This window comes from Camelus dromedarius, chromosome 16 (assembly GCF_036321535.1).
Source record: "Camelus dromedarius isolate mCamDro1 chromosome 16, mCamDro1.pat, whole genome shotgun sequence".
In the NCBI taxonomy this organism is placed as follows: domain Eukaryota; kingdom Metazoa; phylum Chordata; class Mammalia; order Artiodactyla; family Camelidae; genus Camelus; species Camelus dromedarius.
Window position 1 is genome coordinate 37,057,988 of NC_087451.1, and position 19,491 is coordinate 37,077,478.

Below are 19,491 nucleotides of genomic sequence, written 5' to 3' on the forward strand. Positions count from 1 at the left end.
CGTTGGAACTTGACTTCTGAAGTGTACCCACAGCCTCCCTCTTAGAGATACACAATCCAGGCTGGCAGATGAGAAGCCCCCAGAAATCCTGTAGAAAATAAATGGTTTAGCTCATTTAACCTCATATTTTCCAAACTTACTTAAACACGGATGACCTTTTCCCGCAGTGCCTCTCTGTTAACATCATTACCATAATAGTTCTTGAGATGCCCTTTGGGAAAGGTTGAATGAAACCATGATCCCTTCGTAGCCTAGGGTTGGACGGGTGGGCATCGCTCCGTGTCCACCACGCTATGCTGAGGAACCCCAGAGTTCTCAGAACTAGTCTTCGTAGAGTTAGTTAGATTTTTGTGGTCTCCCACGACATCCTGTTGGTTGACAAAAGCCGAGTCCCATGGAAGTTTTCCAAGCCTGAGATTGTGCAGCAGAGAGTAGATGAAATGCCACTCTCTCCTGCTTCTGATGGGCTCCGTCCCAGCCCTTCCAAAGCACATGGCATCTCCATCCAAGGCCACCCTGAGCCCCCTCCAGTGGTTCCACCATTGGTATCAGTGGGAACCTCCATTCCCAGCCCTTCGGGAGTGCCCTCCGGCCACCTTCAGTCCCTCGGAAGACAACTTGATTACCAGAATATTCCTAAAAATACCCTGCTCAGTCCTTCATGTCTCTCCAAACCAAAGCCATAACCCTGAGGCAGTAATTCTTTCTCCTGCAAAGATAAAAAGCCCTGACTTTCTCCTAGGAATATATTTTTCATCCCTTTCATTTGTCCAAAAGAGCAGGCAGCTTTGCACCATAGCTAAAGCTCCTACACCACCCCAGTAGCCTTTCATAGTCATAGGAGCTAAGAAACAGCAAGTATTTAGTTTGAAGTCTTTTGCGGGGACAAAGACCTTAAGCAGTGACCCAGCATGGCAACAATTTACTGTTGAATGTAACTGCGTGTGTTAGTTTCCAAATTCTGCAGAAGTTTCCTGGGTCATCTCAGAAAAATATACTGACTTAGAAGGAATAAAACTCCTGGGCTAGGGTGATGGCCCCATGCCGGGCGATTCTCTCTGGCTGCTTCGTGGGCTTCGGGACCAACAACAAGACTTGTCTTCACTTTGTGGCTCTGTGCTTATAGCATCAACCAAAATCATACCAGACACCATGCCAGGTGCTTGTGACCAATGAAGCTTAATCATTTATGGCAGATAGATGGAAAGGACGATGCTTCTAACTTCAACATCTTGCCAGGAAGGAAGGAAGGGTGGGTGGATGGGAGGGAGGGAGGGAGGAAGGAAAAAAGGGTTGGTTTTTAATTGGACTGAATTCGATTCCAATCTTGAAAGAGGTTAGTGATTTTTGTTTGTTTGCAAGATGTCAGGTGGCAATAGCTCCTAATTTGTAAGTTTAGCTTTTAGAAACTGTCACATAGAACGTACCAGCTCAGTCAGTTCAGCGGCCAAACATTTATCGGTTATCAACTGTGGGCCAAAATCCAGGTGCAGGGATACTAAATTCTAACAAGACGTGGACCCTTTCCTTTGGGGAACTTAGAATCAAAGAAACGCATCAAAGACGCAGATCATGCACTTGAAGAAATACGCTTTGTCCAGTGTTTCTGAGTCCAGTTAAAAGTCAGTGACTTTTTGCTTGGTGGTTAAGGGTGCAGCTTCTAGGATCCGAAGGCCTTGTCCTAGACCCAGTTCTACTGTCTACTCACTGTGTAAACATGAGCACATTTTTTACTGTCTTTCAGGTTCAATGTCCTCAGCCACAAAACGGAAGGGGTCGTAGACCCTGTCTCTAACTTGTCATTGGATTAAACGAGATTAATGCATCCAAAGTACTTGGTGCAATGCCTCACAGCGAGGAAGCTCTCAACAAAAAGTCGCATTTACTCTTCATCTTCTTCTCCTGCCATCCCAGGATGTAAAAAAGCACAGCTACTTTCTGAGCCATCTCCAACCTCCATTCTGGGAATCGCCATCTGTGAAGTTCAAGGGCAGATCCTCAGCTATTCCAGGGACGCAGTGGGTGGGCTTTGCCTTCACCGGCTCTGGCTGTCCATCCAATGTGCCTGGTGTTCTTCCCACAGTGAAGAGGAAGATGTCTGCTTTTGGCTGCTTCCCCTTAGCAGGGAAAACCCTGCAACACCTCTCTTTAGGGCGTGGTGCCTTAGCGCCTCACCTGGAGGCGCACGTCTATTTGTACCAACGGCAGCAAACCTGGGACAGGTCTAGTGCCAGGATTCCCAAGTTCATTGCTCGTCATCCTGATTCACCCTCATCACACCAGTACAGTTAGACGGTTTATTAGAACACGGCCCCAGCGCAGAGGAGATCCTGGTTCAGTTCCTTAACCATATCCTATACTCAAATGCCCTTAAGAAGAGGTAAAACGTGTGAAAAAAAATGAAATCAAGCCAATAGGATGTCTTAAAGACAGTGAAGGGAGGGTACAGGGTCCAAGAGTCACAACTAATTGGTAAAGTTTTTTTTTTTTAAAGAAGCTAACATGGTTCATCATTGATCAAGTTTTGCTGTGCTCTAGGCACTAGACTAAGTGCCTTACACAGGTTTTCTCACCAAATCCTCTCGAAAACTCTGACAGGGTGCAATTATTATCCCCACTGAGAAGTGAGATAACATCGAGGCTTGGTGGAGTTTAGCAACTTTTACAAGGGCAGCTAGTAAGTTTTTGGACCTTCTTCATTTCTTAAAAAAAAAACAAAAACAACAACAGAAAAAAAAAAACCCCAAAAACCCTGTATCTAGGTAAAGTCAACTTTTAGCAACCTTGAAGAGGAAATTAAAAAAAAACAAAACTATAACTCAACATTTCTCGGATGGCCGTTGCAGTAGAAGGGTGTCACAGGCTGGGTGAATGAGTATGATCTCCGTGTCTTCACGTGTTTCTGGTTAAACCGTCTTTCTTTGCAACCGACTATTTCTGAAGCATGGGTTGACGTCATCACCCCATTCTGAAAGTCAACATATGGTCTAAGTGGATTTACGGTGGTTCCTCATCTCACCTCCCCAGCTGGGACAATCTTCTGCTAGAACAGAGGAACAGGAGGCCTACACAGAAGCAGAATAGAAAAACTCAGCAACCTTCCGTTCCCCCTAAATGGACGGAAGCCACCCTGGCAGCGTGACCTCGTTTTCTCATTTGAGGTGCGGGCACAGTGACTTGCCAGCAATCAGAACCCTGAAAGTCCTGCTGATTCCAAAACAGAGTCACGTTATCATCACTTGTTACATTTGCATACGCTCCCCCTCAACACGTCACCTGCTGAAGACCACTGGGCTTAAGAGTTAGGGCTCCTTGAGTTTATGTTCCGCACAGGCAAATGAAAATGATGGAGAACAAACCGAAGTCAGAGGAAAAGAATCTGCCTTCCCTTTCCTCGGAAAATAGAAATACACTATTGAAAGAGATTTCTCAGTTAATGAACTTGGCAATGAAAAACAAACCAACCAACCCTAAATGCTGCTTAGAAACGCAGCCTTTAAGCTCACTGGCCGGTGAGCCCACGGAGGCTCAGCTTTGACAGCAAGGAGCCTGGGTTCTAGACGTGCCACCAACGGAGAGGGTAGCATTAGAGAAGTTACCAGCGGTCCTAGCCTTCTACATCACAGGGCGGTAGGGTAGAAGCCGCATGGAGCATGCAGCATGAATGTGGCATTATCATCATTATCAGTGATGGTTTGAATTATCCCGATTTCCCTTGATATCAGATGTACTCTTAGCTTTCTCCCGACTGACTGCCTTCCTTAGTATTTCTCTAAATAGAAACACCCAAACAAGAACTATCTCATCTTTCCAACTGTCCCCTGCCTGGTGTCCCTAAGCCCTCCCTTTGTCAACTCGAGCCCATTCTCTGACCAATGACTAGAATGGGTTTTCTAATGCCTAAGTCAAATCACATTTCTCTCCTGCGTGAATCCAACAGTTGACTCCCCTTCCCTCTTAGTGTAAGATCCAAGGTCCTTCTCTTGACCTATGAGGGTCCCCCGGACCTCCCCCAGCTCCGACCCCTCCTCCTCCAGCTCTCTCCCCCTCGTTTACCGCCCTCCAGTTCTGTTGATCTTCAGCTGGACAGACCAGCACACTTCCTCCACTCCTAAATCTCTGCGTGGGTGGCTACTTCTCATCAGTTATCACCTACCTAAAACATATCCCGCACGTCTCTGTCCTACTGCCCTGACTCATTCTCAACGCGCTCATCACTCTCTGACAGTATAGGATTTCTTCGTTCGTTTACCTTTTTGTTGTCTCCCCCAAGTGTCTGCGGGCATGGCTCCCTGTAGGCACGCCACAAATAGAAATGGATGGAGAGAGATGGATGATTCCAAAGCCCAGCTGTATGCACGTGTGCATTCATTTATTTACTGTTCCGGAAAATTCACACCTCCCCTCTACAATGTTAATAAAAAGCGATGCCACCGATTTCTCAGCACAGGAACTTGTAACAGAGTTTCCCGACTCTGTCCATCTGCAGAGCAAATAAGTATCTCTTCCCTTGTGGAACTAAGTACCCAAAACAATTAGAACTAGGGACTATCTGTAACAGAGGCAAGTAAAGCCAGAAGTAAAAAGATGTCACCTCCGGATGGAACACACTAGAACCGGAGCTGGTGGGAACCAGGGAAGCAGCTGTTAACTTCTCTGTTGGAAAAAAGATTTCATCTTCCACCATGGTCCAAACTGAATCCTCTGCTTAACTCTAGCCCGGCTTCTCCTTCTGTCTTTCCAGCTTAGCGCACATCCCCCCCAAACACCCACTCAGCCGTGCTTACCACCTGCGTGTCAGCCTAAGACGCCTTCCTCCACTTAATGAAATCTCCACGGTAAGTCAGTTTAATTCGCCTTCTCGTCTTACTGTCTTAGTTCACAAGCCCCCATCTTCTGATCCACTCTCCACATTGCTTCTCGAGGGATCTTTCTAAATAGCAAATCTGATTATATCATTTCCATGCTTAAAACCTCTTTAACAGATAAAATCCAAATTCTATAATAGGGTTTTTTTAAGAGCCTTCTGCATATCTTTCTGGCTTTAATATCCACTCCACTCTGTCACCCCCACCACCCAGAACCAGATACACGTATGCAAAATTTCCCCTCCCTCTTTCTCTTGCCATCTACCAAGCATTCTTATTGCCTGGCCTTACCTAAATTACTTGAGTTCTTTAAGCACATCTGGGTCTTTCTAATCATTTCTTTGCACAGTCTGTCCCCTCCACTTATCTGACAGGACGTGGTTCAAACATTTCTATGTTTGGAGAAATTGTGAAGTTTTCTTTTATGCATAGGCAGACACCATAGTTTCTGTCTACATTTCTTTCAAAAACTTTATCATATGACATTTTAACTAGTTTGCATGTCTCTCTTCCTAGCTACACTGAGTGTTCTTTGAGGGTAGGGCTCATGTTTCATTTATTTTCATATTCCCCAGAACCTAGGAAGTACTCAATAAATATTTATTAAATAATATAGACAAAGGTAAGATTTAAAAAATCCTTTCTTTGAGATTTACAAATGTTAGCCACTAAATATAAAAATAGATTTTTAAAAAGTTTCTTTTGTATAGCATAGGGAACTATGTTCAACATCTTGTAATAACCTTTAATGGAAAAGATAAGAAAATGAATATATGTATGTACATGCATGACTGGGACACTGTGCTGTACACCAGAGATTGACACAATGCAATTGACTATACTTCAGTTTAAAAAACAAGTAAATAAGAATAAAAAATAAAAAATCCTTTCTTGATTCGTGCCCCCTGCAACTGCCAGCGACAAGCACCTGTCTTCCTTCACGCACAGATAACATCAGCATATGGCTGTTTCCCCAAACCATTATCCCTGACCCACACATACATCTTGGCCATCTAATTAAAAGGATTGCCATGGAAATGAATCACAGTCAACCCCCTACTATATCTTTAATGTTCAGGTCCTTGTGGGTATATAAGCCGCTGAGAAGTGAATTAGGATCTTCATATAAAAAAATAAAAACAGAATAAAATGGAAAGTGAAAAAGGGGGGAAAAAAATCTGAAGTGCAGGAGCTGCTACGCAGGGACCCAGCATAGTGACCAGCATAAGAGTGACTGACAAGGATGGGATGCTTTAATGCTGACACAGGCTAGAAGCCCATGGGAATGATGGCTTTTCTTCTTTCTTAGGTGGTGAAGGTTTAGGACATTCTCTCCACACATACCTGCAGACCATCATGCTGAGGAAGTCTTATATCTCACTGGGTCACCCTCTGCCCCCCACCCCCATTCTGGTCCCCTGTACTACATGGGTCTGCTCAAGTTCATCAAAGAGCCAACCTGCACCCAAACCCCACTGTGTGAGTCCTGTGCAACCACAGTTACCACCAGGTTAGACAATCCAACTGAAACTTCTTAGAGTTTGGGGGCCACATGGATGGACCACGCAGAGGAGATGCAATGGTAGATTTGGTCTCCAGCTGACTCCTCAGTGACACTGGCCATCACTGCCCTAAGCAGTGGGACTAAGGAAGTGTGAGGTGAAGCAGAAGGGAATACAATCCTTGTCTGAGTCCAGAAATGCCCAGACGCCGGCATCTGCAGAGATACCTGCTCTGCAAAACACTTAAATCCCTTGTGATTATCTCCTCAGTTTAAGCCTCCATCTCAAGTGCTCAAACAATAGTCCTGGGAAGACTACGTCTCTCAAACACTTCTTCAATTGTGATTCCCAAACAGGAAACATTATCCAGCGGCAGAAGGGAGTGCTATGAAGGAAGAAAAGGAAATTTAAGTACGGCCAATGTCTCCAAGAGTCTATTCTAAGAAGGGAAAAAGAAGCTCTTAAGTACACAGTTAACGTTTTAGAGCACAATTACTGCTTGCATGTTGAAAAGGCAATCTCCAGCACCAGGAAATAAATCACTGAGCCTGGGGGACGGGTGGGATATCCATCTTCGCCTTCCCCTCTCCTCCCTTCTCCCCACACTTCTAGGAGAGACTCTGATCTTGTTGTCCTTCTCAGCCTGGGAAGCCTGCAAGGTGTTAAGCCCTAAGGCATCTATTATGGTGAATTAACTTCTCTCCTTTGTATCGACAAGGGTCCTAACTTTGCACTACCCTTGGGAGGGCTGAGAAAAGAATCACTCACATCATTTACTGTTAGGGATCCATGCTTTCGTGGAACCAAGGTTGGAGAAAGTCTGCACATAGGAGAAACAGATTTTGTTTTTTAACAGACGTAGCTTGTTTTCAGCTGCCCAGGTTTTGGAAATTTGCTATGGCAGACCCAGAAAACTAATACAACCGTGTTTTTGTCATTTTCTGTGTAAAGCTATTAAAATCTTGGTTAGATATATTCCTAGAATTTTTTAAAAAATGTTTTTGATGCTAGCATAGAAGATACCACTTTTTAAGTTTTATTTTCTAACTGTCTGTTGGCACTACATGGAGATGCAGTTGGTTTTGCAAACTAAACTTATATCCAACAACCTTGCTAAATTGACTTATTAATTAAAACTGTTTACTTACAGATTCTTTTGAATTTTCTACATACCCATATATATGTATATATGTAGGTTTATAAATATGTATATTTATCTTCTACAAATAATAATGGGTTTATTTATTATTTATTCTTTTCCAGTTTTCATGGGTTTTATTCATGGCTTTATTGCACTGACCTCCAACAGTATTGAATGGAAGTGGTAACAGAAAGTATCCTGGGCTCAATCCTGATCTTGGGGAAAACTTTCAACAATTTACCATTAAGTAGGATGCTGGCTGTAAGTTCTATGTAGATAATCTTTATCACATTAAAGAAGTTTCTTTGTTTCCTAGTGTGTAAATAGTTCTTATCATGAATTAGGTATTGAATTTTATCAGATGTTTATTCTGCATCAGTTCAGATGGCCTTATGTGGTTTTTTTTTTTTAAATTTTTTATTCTGTGAACATGGTTAACAATTATTTAATTACCAAATGTTAAAACACGTTTCTATTCCTGGATGTAAATGTGCATGATATGTAATCCTTATGCATCACTGGATTTGAATTGCTAACATTTTGTTTAAATTGTTTACATCTGTTTGCAAAAGAGACTGGCCTATAATTTTCCTTTCTTATGATGTCATAGTCAAGTTTTAGTATCATAGTTTCATAAAATGAAAGCTGATAAATCATCTCAGGTTTTTTTTTTAATCTAACATGTTTCCTCTTATATTTTTTCTGGAAGAGATTGTGTAGAATGGGTGTTAATTCTTCTTTAGAACTTTAGTACTAATCCCCAGAAAAATCACCTAGAACTGAAGATTTCTTTTTATGGAGTTTTCAAGTTACAAATTCAATTTATTTAAGCCTTATAAGGCTATTCAAATTATCTACTTAATATTTTGTGATGGCTTGTGCCTTTTGAGGAATTGGTCCATTCCACCAAAGCTGTCAAATTTATATTTGTAAAGTGGTTTATAATATTCTCTCTCTCTTTCTTTCTTTCTTTTTTTAATGTCTTCAGAGTCTGCAGTTTTATCTCCTGTTTAATTTTGGGTGTTGGTAACTGGTGGGTTCTAATCCCCTCTTTTTTTCTCTATAAATCTTGATAGAGATTTGTCAATTTTATTGATCTTTCCAAGGAAACATATTTTTGTTTCATTTATGAATTTTTAACCCATTTTTAGATGAAGGTTTTTTTAACTACCCTGCCAGTCTCTTTATGGGAGGTCTGCTGGTGATAAATTCTCTTACTTTTCCATCATCTGAACATGTCTTGCCTTTCCTTTCTGAAGGATATTTTCCCTGGATGTGCAACAGTGGGTTTACAGCTCTCTTCTTTCAGCACATGAAAAGTTATGCCCTTTCCTTATGGCTTCCATGGTTTCCTATAAGAAATTATAGTTAAGGTGTTTTATCTTACTGTTTTCAAGATTTTTTTTTCTTTGTCTCTAGTTTTCCGGAGTTTGATTGTGACGGGTCTTGGTGTAGATTTCTTCGGTATGGATTTCTTTGGGAGGTGAGCTGGATGTGGTCCCCAGGTCATAGCTTGGCAATTCCCATCTAAATGACTGATGATGGTCAATGAAAATTCAGGCCCGGTATTGCCAGATTTTTCTGATTTTACAAGAGAAATTGGAAACACGGAGTATTTTTAAATTTGAAATTGCCTGACTTTTCAAGTCTCTCAGTAAGTTCTAATTTGTTTTCACCAAAGTACTAGATAACAAAAGAAAAAGAAAAAGAATCTTCCCAGCCTCGTGGACCACAGGACATCTTTGTTAGATCTTTAAACTGGGAAAGTATCCTCCTTCCTTTCATTTAATCCTCTCTGCCTTGGCTTTAACTTTGACACTAAGAAGAAGGTTCATATTTTCTTTTAACTTATATTTGCTTGCCATGCCTTCCCCCACACTTACGTTCCACCTCTGTGAGTCGCTTTGTTTTAAGTGTGTCTCTTTTCTCAGCTTATAGTTGGGTTTTGCTTTGTAATTCACTCATAGTTTAGAAATGATGCTCTTGTACCCACTTACAGTTATTGACAGGCTAGACATGATTAATCTTAACTTGCTTCCTCTGTGATGAATGTCTGGGCTTTTACACGTGGCTTCTGAAGGCAAAGAACCAGCTACAGAAGAAACACATTCCAGCAAAGACTTAGAAAAGCATGTAGTCACGATGGTTACATTGATAGGGTTTAATATGTTTAATACTCCTTGACATGTATAACTTTTGATGCCCTCAGTATTTCAAAGATCATTCCCACTTATTTACAGTTACATAGATTCCCTTGAAAGAAAACCTTGGAAGAGAAAAAAAATATGCCCCCCCCCTTCTCTTTGCAATGCTCAAAGGAGTAAAAAAGCCAGTGAGGCTGGTGGGGGTTTATGCTTCCAGCACACCAACTGGCCCCCCACATTCCACAGCTGCAGCTGTCAAACAGCTGGCCTTCATTTCAAGAAGTGGAGAGCTTAGGCGTGTGACACTGGGGACTCAGTCGGCTGCCCAAAGCAGTTGGAAAAACCCGCTCTGGTTTTGCAGTCTTGCAGCTCAAGCTGCCAAAAATCGGAAAGGAACCATGAGAAAATGATCTCCTTATCACAGGCTTTCTGCTTGTCGGTCTTCATCAGGGAAGATTAATAAGGGAGAGAGGCGTCATGCCTCGGTCCTAGCCCCTCTCCCATATCATGGGCCCTGAATCCCCGTCCTTCCTCCCTGCCCTTTCCAAGTCCCACGTTTAGCCTGAGAGGGGAGGAAGAAGTGGGGGAGGCTGCTGCCAGGAAATACTGAGAAGGAGCAGAACGGCAGAGCATCTCTTTGGCAGGCGGTGGATGGGATAATGGACTCCCCAGCTGAACTTCCAGGCACCTGGGATGGAAACATCACCTCTCCTTCCACTGAGATGAAGGGCTCAGAAGGATCAGGTCACCCTGACTCCAGCCAACCTGAGCTGGCAAGGACCCGAGGCTGCGTTTCTTCAACCTTGAAGGCCAGCTGTGTTCAGACAGCACCGCCCAGTGAGGCCGCGAGCCCAGTTACTCGATTCTCCAGTAGGTCCCGTATCAGGTTCCATTAGAATCTTCACAGACAGGAAGCCTGTGATTCAAGTTTTGGTTTTTCCACAGCCCTTGCCTGGACCTAAGAAGTGTATTTTGATGAGCAGAGTGGGAGATCTGAAGTCAAACAGACTTGGATTTGAATATCGTCTCTGCCACTGAGCAGCTATGTGACCTTGAATGGTGCGCTTAAGAATGAAGTAAGATATGTGTAGATTATCTACTACACCACTGTATTAGTCAGGGCTCTCCAGACAGAGAGAGAGAAAGAGATTGATTTTAAGCACTTGCAGAAGTTTGGCAAGTCCAAAATCTAATGGGGAAGGACAGCAGCCTAGAGACTCAGGAAAGAGTTGCAGTTCAAGTTCAAAGGCAGTCTGCTGACACAAATCCCTCTTGCTCCAGGGATGTCAGCCTTTTGTGCTGGCCGAGCCTTCAACTGATTAGATGAGGCCCACCCACAACCTGCTTTATTCAAAGTCCACCAATTTACATGTAAATCTCACCCCAAAACAGCCTCACAGAGACATCCAGAATAATATTTGATCAAATATCTTGGTACCATAGCCCAGCCAAGTTGATCCATAAAATTAACCATCACAACCACCAACACACACTAGAGAGATCCAATAAATGTAGTTCCCTCCCCTTCATTTCCCTGATTTCTAAACCACTGACTCCTATTTTTCCCAACCGTCTTACCCTTTTTCTCTGCCCTGGGCCCTTTGGTCACTGAAAGGCTCGGCACTGCTGAAGGAAGATCCTCTCCCAGGATGCTTGCTCATGGAAACTTCCTCGTGCATTTCTAATTACTGTCTGCTGCCCTCTCAGAAACCCGCTGTCCTTCCTTCCCCACACTCTTCTCCTCCTGGTTCTGCTGGCCCAGGCACCCAGCCAACACTGGCTCACACTCACGACCACCTGCCTCATGCTGCGTGCAGCCCCTCCCTTAGTGGCGTTTATACACTTCAAAGGGAATTAGGGTGAGTACAAACAAGAAGGATCATAAGCAAGAAACAGCAAAGACTGAATCAAGCATCTTCTTGATAATCACGCATTTCAGATATCTGAGTTCCATTTTTCTTATATTTGGCTTCCTGGTCCTTGTTAGTGAGAAAACTGAACAAACAGCCTTTCCTCCTGGTTCCCTTCCCCCTGCTCCTCCCCCTCTTTTGGCCAAGTCAGTAGGGCTGATTTTGCAAAGCTTTTCAGGCCTTTTTTTAAAAGACAGCTGTGGAGTGAATAGAGATTTGCTTTATGTCCTCAGTGGCCCACGGACCAATTAACAAAAAAAAAAAAAAAAGGATTTGGGCAGAGGAAAAAAATGTTTCTCAAAACTAGAAAATGTGCAGAGATTTGTATGTGCAGATTCATAGATCTCTAAAGGTAAGTAGGATGGCCGTTTTATAATTTCTGGAACTAGAGAGGCATCCTTTATGGAAAGCCCAATTATACAGAGCCCCACACTGGGGACTAGAAGGGGACTCTAGAGAAGGCACAAGAAGCTTAGACACACACAACGGAGCTTGAGAAAATTTAGAAAACACCTTAAAATACAAGAAATGAGTAAATGAGAAAATGCAGAGTGTCAAACTCCACAAGGTTGGATAAACACCCGGAAAGGTGTCAGAGGCACCTCCCCCTCTTCTCCAGATACCTAATTTCTACCCAAACCTAAATGGCCAGATCAAATTCCTCCTCAACTCTTAAAGATTTCCCAAGCACTCCAGCCCACCTGTCATCACTTCCTTCTCCAAACTCTTAGAGAAACGCCTTGTCATAAACTTCATCAGGCACTGGGTTGCGTGATCTAATAAATCAGTACCACTTTGTTTTGCTGTCAGTTCGCTTTTCCACACTTCTGACTGTTTTTCTCAGTGGGTGGGACATCCCTGAGGGTTGTGCATACGACTGACTTCTCTATATCCCTCAGAGCACACACTACAGGGACTGAAATCACTCAACAAAGATGAGTCGATTCATTAAGATGGGTCGTGTTTCACCCACATCATCAGGGGACAACCACAGACCATCCACTTAGTCACTCAGCCAAGATAATAGTAACAATAATCCTATCAGCAGCTGGTAGTTACTGGGTGCTCACTCTGTGCTAAGGGGTATTTTAACCTGTGTAATACTTAGCGTTTATATTTTTACCAGTTTAATGCTTAGTAACAAACCCATGAAATAAGCACTTTTATTCTCCCCATTTTACAGATGAAGAAACCAAGGCACAGTGAACCCAGATCTATAGCCAGTAAGTGAGTGACAGGGCCAGTTTGTGAACCCAAATTAACTGGCTCCAGAGCCAGGACCCTTAACCACTATGCTATATTTAGGGGAAAAAAATGTTTTTAAGGCCCTAAAAAATGAACAGATATGTTTAATCCCATTCAGGAGTTCTTCAAGGACTATTCTATGCACCCAGCACATAGAAATACACAAATTTATGTGCCTATTTGGAGAATTCGGATGGCTTTCTACTTCATACAGAATAAAGTCTAATGGAGGAGGGTATAGCTCAGTGGTAGAGCTCATGCTTAGCATGCATGAGGTCCTTGGTTCAATCCCCAGTACTGCCATTAAATATATATATATACCTAATTACCTCCCCCTGCAAAAAAAAAAAAAAAAAAGTATTCCAGAACAGTCTAAACACCTCCATCTTCCATTCATAAGCTTTCAGTATCTTTTCTGACTTAGTCTACAACCCTCCCACCGTCTTTCTTCCCACGCTGAACAGCTCACAGGACCCCGAACACTTCAAACACTTTCCTCCTTTTGCAGCTTTGCCCAAATCTTGTAGCCACTGGGTGACCCGTGCACCCCACAGTTATCTGTCCACGTTGGCCTACCTTTCAAGCCCCAGCTTAGATCTGCCCTACCCAACAACTGTACCCATTCTTTCTTTCCTCATCAGAATTTATTTCCCTTGCCCCATCAAACATGGTGTCTGTGATCATGTCACCATCAATGACTTGCAGTCAGATGAGTGTCTTTGCATTGGTGAGAAAGGCACAGGGTCAGAGCTGGTCAGCTGCTGGGCGCACATACACGGTCACCATCTTACTTAGGTTTCAACTGAAAGGAAGCCCACGGTGGGGGTGGGGGGCAGTGTGAGGCACGTGCATTAGAAAGGAAAAAAAAGTTGAAAACTACAGTTTCGCACTCATAAATAATGCTAGAAAGATTATGAAGGGTTATTATAAAAATAACTCTGAATCCACTCAAAGTTATTTTTAAAAAAATAAGTCATCCTCATTCAGCACTTTATTATTAGTAACAAATTACCGATGACACATCTCACAACTAATGGTACCCACCGGAGAGTGTTAACAGCAAGGCTGGAAATGGCTGCTCTCAGGCGTCCTTGGATTTGAAAGGCTCTGGAAGGCACAGACTGCGTCTGATTCACTTAGAGAGCCTAGCTCTGTGCTTCCATCATGGGAGGGACTTATGACCTGTGAATGGCACTGACCTGGACTGGCCCTGACCAGACGTGATGGAGGCAAGCAGAGTAGAAGACAGGGCATACAGAGAGCTTGGGCAGTTGGTCAATAAGCATTTCCCGCACCCCCTTGGGGCATGAAGTCCTGTAAGTAGACGGCTCAGGATAATGAATACTGCGGAAGCGGCCCATCCCCACCCTTTAAAGAGGGTGTATGAGAGGCAAGACCAACAAATATGTAATCAGCATAAACACGCAGAGGAAAATACAGTCATTCCAACGGTATGTTGAGGCGGGGGAGAATGAATGGGTTAGGTGGGAGAAATGAACCGCAAGATCACTGGTGAGAGGAGAGACAGGCCCTTGTGTCTCTGATTCACGGAGCCATCAGTATCCAGAGGAGCAACCCCCAGAGAGCAGGCTGGGACCGGCCTCCAAGGGCACAATCCACACGGGGTCAGGGCTGGGGTCTGCAGGGTCCTGCTCCAGGCTTCCTAGAGCTCATTGCGGAGTGTAGGGGCGGTCAGTACCCACCCGGTCCACTCCGCAAGGGTGATCTATTCTCTCTGGGCACCCAGATGAGTGTCTTCCCCTAGGGTTCTTTCCAGAGCATTCATGGGGTTGCCTACTATTCTGGGGTGGGAGGGCAGCTCCACACGGAATATATCTTAGCTATGGATGACTTTCCACCACTCGATCTCCTTGCTTCCACCAGTTTTGATGGAGAAATCACTGGAGACCCAGCTGGCCTGGTGCTACTGCAGAAAGTCTGTGCATGTCCCTCTCGGAGAGCTACTGAATGACAGGAAGGTGAAGAGATGCCACGCTGGCTTCCCTCCCAGTTACATGAGTTGGTGATTAGGTGGAAAAGGAACCTTTCTGCTAATAAGCTGTCTTCCTTACAATCATTTATATTCACTATCTTTACATAAATCTCAGGAAATGTCATTTTATAATGAAAGATTCTTACTAACTTCCTCCTGCAATGTCATCCTAATGGGCTGGGTAAATCAGTGGCCTTCTCCTCCTACATTCGACCAGCCCAAGAATTCTCACAATACAACTTGGCAATGTTTCAGCATGGCCCAAAAAACTGGAAAATCAGTCCTTAAAGAATTCAGTCATTCCACTGAGCAGCTTTGCAAACAGTTGCCTATCTGCCTAGGGGAAAAAAAACAAGCTAAAGTAGAAAAGTCCAACATGAGTATTAGTCCTCGAGGATCTAGAATTGCTGTTTTTACAATAATTTCATGAGCTAATTTTTCGGGCATTTTTTTGGAAGTCTGTATTTTCAGTTATCGTGCTATATCTGTCTTTATGAACATCAGTCCTATAGACTGAATGTTTGTGCTCCCCACCCCCACCAACCCGGTTCACATTTTCTATCCTAAAGCCCACGGTGACAGTATTTGGTGGTGGGGCCTTTGGGAGGCGATTAGATCATGAGGGTGGAGCCCTCGTGAATGGGATGAGTGCCCTTATATAAAGGAGATCCCAGAGAGTTCTCTCACCCTTTCTGTCACATGAGGACACAACAAAAAGACAGAAGTCTATAAACCAGGAAACAGATCCTCACCAGGCACTAAATCTGTCAGTGCCTTGATCTTGGACATCCCAGCATCTGGAACTGTGAGAAATAGTTTGTTGTTTATAAGCCACTCAGTCTGTGGCATTCTGTGATAGAAGCCCAAATAGACTAGGACAATCAACGTTTCCTACCAGACGTTCATTACTTTTTGGTCAGAAACAATGGGTTAGAATGAAAGTATCCCCAGGGCTTAGGTCAGGACTTGGGCCCCACCACTAACCAGTTATGCAGCGGATATGAGTCTCAGCCTCTCCCTGGACTTCAGCTTCTCCCACGTCTAGACTGGGGATTCAAACTGTAGTTTCCCACACAGAATTGTTGAAGAGGTCAAATGGGACTGAAGTGTAAAGTAATGGCAGTAGATCTGCAGGAGGATTCGAGCTTCTAGAGCTCATGTGGGTAATCCGAGAGAGTCCAGGTTACCATCTATGCTCTGAGTGTGCTGATCAGTGTCCAGTTCTGAGAACAATGCCTGGAATGCCGGTGTGCACGGTAGCTTTTACGCCATCTACACAGAGTGAGGGGCACACGACCCCTGGATCACACAGGGCAAAGTAAAGGCCCAGTAACAGCCCACAAGGTATCTCTCAGGCCCCATTTCCACACCCGTGGGATTCTGACCTCCTTCAAAGCCCTTCCGGAAAGGTCCGGGGGTCCACAGGGAGCGTCTCCTGCTGCACCACTGGTTACCTCTTGGCCTCTGTGAAGGACTTGCTCCTCAGGTCTCCTGCAAACTGACCCACCCAGCAACCCTCCAGGCCTCCAAGACGCCCTTAAATACTAGGGTAAATATGGTATTATTTGCCAAATTAGGACCTGGCTGAATTATAGTAGTTCCCCCACGGGAGACAGCACTGGCACTTAGAGTCATGCTTTTAGAGTCAGTCTGGCCCAGAGTCAAACCCAGGCAAAGCCACTTACCAACTCTGTGATGCTGAGTAAGTCATTTGACCTTTTTGAGCCTCCTGTTCCTTGTAAATAATAGTAGCTATTCAGAAACCCAAAAGATTTTTATTTTACCAAACACTTAAACATAATATACTAAGTGCTTATCAAATATGAGCCTATTTAATTCTCTGAACAAGCCTATGATGCAGGCACTATGATTACTCTCATTTTATAGATGAGGCCATCAAAGCACAGAGAGGTCAAGGAACTTGCTCAGGGTCACACAGCTAGTGTGATGACACTAGCAGAAGCAAGATTTGAACCCAGGCATTCTAGCTCCTCAATCCTCATTCTTAAGCACCATCCTGCCTAATCTTTAATAGCCAAACAACTATTTTTCATACTTTTGTTAAGTTAGAAATTGTCAAACACACAAAAGTAATGAGAATCCTTTATACTCAGCATTCAGCTTAAACAATCATTGACATTTCACTGTTCTAAGCAAAGTAGTTTTTAATTTTATTTTCCTTAAGTTGCAATAAGAAGTGTTTTTGTCATTCCTTTTGATCTTGCCAAAATCAATGGTTAAATTTAGGTAATTTCCTCTGGTTTCCTTGCACAATCATAAAAATAAGACATGAGGTCCTTATGTTTGTACAGTACATTTACACTACTGCTTCTGTACATGACTTTGTACAGTTTACTGAGTACTTTTACTTGGTTACTTCATAGAATTTTTCAGCAGTCTTTTAAGACAGGCAGCGAGATTGCTGTGATTCCCATTTTTAAAATGGTCAAATGAAGTCCAGAGAAGGTAAAGAATTTGCTCAGGATCACACAATTTGATTTTTAAACTTTTCAATGGATTTATTCTCTGGACAAAAATATCTAGGGGGAAAAAATAGTGGGCTCTGGAATTCAGTAGAATTCAACTGGTATAAAACATTACGTAAAAAATCATGCTATTTGGAGATAATGTGTGTGGTCAAGTATATATGCATGTAGCCAATATATACGCATATGTGTGTGTGTGTGCATCACCCAATACCGTGACTGCCCCAGAGCAGGTGCCCACTAGACCAAGTGTCCTTTCATCTGGGTGGCGTCATTCAGAAGAAAAAGTCCCCTGATTACTCAGCCGTCACCTGCAATACTTCCAAATCCCCCCAAACCTTTCAGCATTAAAATAGTCACCAAAGCTCCTGGATGCTTTTATTCTTCCCCAGAATTGTTTACTTCTCCGGTTTTTGGTTGCCCCATCACACTGAAGTTGCCCTAGTTTTATCTGTGACATTCTTCACCTCTTTGGAAGATTCAAGCCAAACCTCTGTTATTTTATTTGAACTCTGTTGCCATTTGGGGCCATGTTGGAGATTTTATGATATGCTTTTGTAAAAAAAAAAAAAAAAAGAATCATTTGTGTGTGGTCACTAAAAAAAGGGATGGTCCACAAAAACTGCTCCCCACAAAGCCTTTCCTGAGTAAAATAAACACATTTGTGGCTCCATTACCTTCCTTCTGTGTTTATCAGCAGAGTTTATTAACAGCATCATAGATAATTCATTTTTGGTTCAAATCTACTAGCCTTTAACACTGAAGGAACAATTTGTCTTCCGTGACTGGAAACATCATCTCAGCCATGTTTCCATCCTCATGTGTTTGCATTTAAACCCTTCTACCGTTTCACTAGAAACCATAAAGTGACTTTTAAAGAAGAAACTCAAGAAAAGTGGTTCTTTTCACTTGTCCCGTGACAAAATGAAACTTCCCGACTTTGGACTGGATGGAACAATGCCTGGAGCAGAGTTGGCATTTCAATATATTTTTGTTGAATAATAAATGAGTGAATGAGATCATCTAAGCACCTAGTGAAGTATATGAATTATTACATTTTCAAGGTGTTTGTTACGATTCTTTTCCACACGTACATGAAGTAATTTCAATTAGAGCTAATAATTTTTTCAAGAAGAAATACTTTGGAAACCTACTTAAGTGAATAGAGAGTAATAACATTTAATAAATGTATCGATTGTCTTATACAACTAGATTTTTTTAAGTAGAAGAAAAGATTTACTATTTTAGTTTATCTCTCTCTCTCTCATTCTCTCTTTTCTCTCTCTTTTTAAAAGCAAAGTGTGAAGGTGAATATCAGCCTTTCTCCATCTATGTAATTGTAACTTCTGAGTTGGTGATTAAATGAAGTTGCGTTGAGTCTAATCATAACACTTTATGTTTAAATTGGAGTCCATTTCCATACTAAGATATTACCATATGATCCAGCAATCCCACTCCTGGGCATATATCTAGAGGGAACCTTAATTCAAAAAGATGCATGCACCCCAATGTCCATAGCAACACTATACACAATAGCCAAGACATGGAAACAACCTAAATGTCCATCGACAGATGACTGGATAAAGAAGTTGTGGTATATTTATGCAATGGAATACTACTCAGCCATAAAAAATAATAAAAGCATGCCATTTGCAGCAACAAGGATGGACCTGGAAACTGTCATTCTAAGTGAAGTAAGCCAGAAAGAGAAAGAAAAATATCATATGATATCAGTTATATGTGGAATCTAAAAAAAGGACAAATGAACTTATTTACAAAACAGAAACAGACTCACAGACATAAAAAACAAACTTATGGTTACCAGTGGGGGAAGGGAGCAGGAAGGGATAAATTGAGAGTCCGAGATTTGCAGATACTAACTACGATATATAAAACAGATAAACAACAAGTTTCTACTGTGTAGCACAGGGAACTATATTCAATATCTTGTAGTAACTTATGGTGAAAAAGAATATGAAAACGAATATATGTATGTTCCTACATGACTGAAGTATTGTTCTATACACCAGAAATTGATGCAACATTGTAAACTGACTATACTTTAATAAAAATTTTTTTAAAAAAAGAACAAATGATCGTCAGCTTCTGCACATAGTACCAGCCCCCGGGCAGAGTGCACGGCCGTGCAGAGCAAACGCATGAGCCCATGTAGATCCAGCTTTCAGCTGCTTCCCTAGTTGA

The 19,491-nt window shown here is 42.7% G+C and overlaps 1 long non-coding RNA gene across 2 annotated transcripts in view; it reads left to right on the forward strand.

Annotated features, from left to right (window-relative positions):
• Nucleotides 1-7,823, forward strand: part of LOC116157806 (uncharacterized) — a 37,175-nt gene extending 29,352 nt beyond the window's left edge. Inside the window, exons 2-3 of one of the 2 annotated variants that reach the window (XR_010384571.1) lie at nucleotides 1,745-4,838; nucleotides 7,634-7,823. This is a non-coding gene — a long non-coding RNA (uncharacterized LOC116157806). Of the gene's footprint in view, nucleotides 1-1,744; nucleotides 5,755-7,633 lie in introns of those variants that run through there. The other variant, XR_004142032.2, reaches the window with a different exon arrangement.
• The last annotated feature ends 11,668 nt before the right edge of the window (nucleotides 7,824-19,491 follow it).